Below are 2,041 nucleotides of genomic sequence, written 5' to 3'. Positions count from 1 at the left end.
TATAGTATAAAATATCCATCACGTTTGATCTTACCAATCGGTTTCGTATAAAGAATACACACACCCAGACAGAGACAGACTGAAACACTCCTTTGTAACAATGTATTTCATTCGCTACATCTTTTTCTATATAAATAGTCGAATCAACCTTTTTATAGTTGCTCGATTTTCTAGAAATAACAGCCAAATTTCCATAAAATCAATATACCTTGATCTGAAAGAAAAGGTGGTCACGACTGGAACGCTTTTAATCAAGTCTTGTTCGGTAAGAGCGGACCTGGAACAAGTCCGTCTCCCCTGTATATGTCTGCCGCTCATCTGCGGGCTCTTTATCGCTCTATCTAATTAATCCATCTATGAAAAACCCTTTTGATTACAAACCGTCTGGTCACCTCAAGATTACGTATTACAAAAGCCTCTTTTAGAAAGTGGTTTTGTGCTGGCATTTGAAAACCTTCCTTCAAAACAGTTGTAAGAATCTTTTATCGAGTTATATGTCACATTGACAAGTTTTGTAATAAAACTGCAAGTAATTTTTCTAAATCATACTGATGAAGGAAATGTTCTCTATGTGGCCTGTGTGTTTTCTGTACCGTGTTTATCATTTTGTCCATGTTTTTTTTTTTTGCAACGTCATGTACCCAGATATGCATATATATATATACATGTAGATGAAGGTATGTACATACATGTACATATATATGCATATACTCATATATTATTTGTATAACACATAGAGTAGTTCATCTGAAATAAAACGATGGAATTAATCGCAGTTATCACAAACTCAATCTCGTTTTGTATATCTGTTTAAAATTAACTTCGGCTCTATACCGATTTAATATAGTTCCTTCTCATTTATTTAGAAGCTGTTATAAATTATTTCTTCCTCTCAACAGATACTATTCTATTTATTCTTTCTGCATTTGTATCCCTCCAAATTTCGATTACTGTAAACTTTGACTACAACAAATTGTTTTATCTCTCAACCTGTCTGCGTTATTAGCAAGTCTAACTGGTAAAAAATTATTATTAATTTTATCTATATTCTTTTACATCATACTATCATAAACATTAAAACATATTTTTCGTTCGGCAAACCTACACAAGTGCACACACAGACACAACTTTGTTCCCTCATAGCTTTAAAAAGAAATTGACATTTTTTAACGAAATTTTCACCAAATACTTTTCAGATGGTGAAGATTACAATCACAGCTGTATCTAAAATAAAAACAAATGGTTCGAGGGACACACGTCACAATTTTCACAAAATTTCAACTTTCATTTCGTAGATGTATATGTGATGGGTATCAATATATAAGCGCGCTGATCATTTTTTTCTTTTCTTAATTTGGATATAATCGTAATCTACACATTCTGGAAGTGTAGAAAATTTTATTGAAGATATCCATTTTTCTGAAAGTTATGAAGAAACAAAATCAGGCGGAGGAAGGACCCTAACCCTAACACTTCTGTAGGAATCCTTTTCCTTCTTACTCGACTGTTCTCTTCTATCCCCTTTTTTTTCTAATCCATTCTTCATTCGCTCGTCTTAATTTCGTTTCCACACACAGAAAATAAAAATGCCAAGATTCCTCCAAAAAGTCAAACAGAAGTAATAACAATGCAATTTAAATGACAGATTCCTCACTACAAAAACAGTTGTAGGAGTCGTATTGCATTACAAACAATATAGAAAATGTTGAAACATATAAGTGAGGCTTACTGTAGATTGGTTATGAAAATCCGTTTGAAGAAAATTCCAACGAACCACTAACAAGAACGATCTACCGCGACAAGAAGAACAAAGCGGAAGTAGATTGTTTTTGTTTTGTGTTTTTTTATTTTTTCTGCTGAACTACTCTTTTGAAATCTGGCACCGGAAATAGAATATAAAAAAAAATAAAGACCTTATACTTACACACACACACACACACACACACACACACACGCACATATATATATATATATATATACATACACACACACATATATATATATATACACACATATATACATACATATACATATATATTTA

At 32.1% G+C, this 2,041-nt stretch overlaps 1 protein-coding gene across 1 annotated transcript in view; it reads right to left on the bottom strand.

The window, feature by feature from the left end:
• Positions 1–1,830, bottom strand: part of LOC106884507 (serrate RNA effector molecule homolog) — a 53,049-nt gene extending 51,219 nt beyond the window's left edge. Inside the window, exon 1 of the mRNA XM_052967629.1 lies at positions 1,730–1,830. The gene's annotated coding sequence lies outside the window, so the exon portion shown is untranslated. The remainder of the gene's footprint in view (positions 1–1,729) is intronic.
• Between the last annotated feature and the right edge of the window lie 211 nt (positions 1,831–2,041).

The sequence above is a fragment of the Octopus bimaculoides genome, chromosome 4 (assembly GCF_001194135.2).
Source record: "Octopus bimaculoides isolate UCB-OBI-ISO-001 chromosome 4, ASM119413v2, whole genome shotgun sequence".
NCBI lineage: Eukaryota > Metazoa > Mollusca > Cephalopoda > Octopoda > Octopodidae > Octopus > Octopus bimaculoides.
Note: the sequence above shows the minus strand (reverse complement) of the source record. Positions and strands in the feature narration are given on the sequence as shown.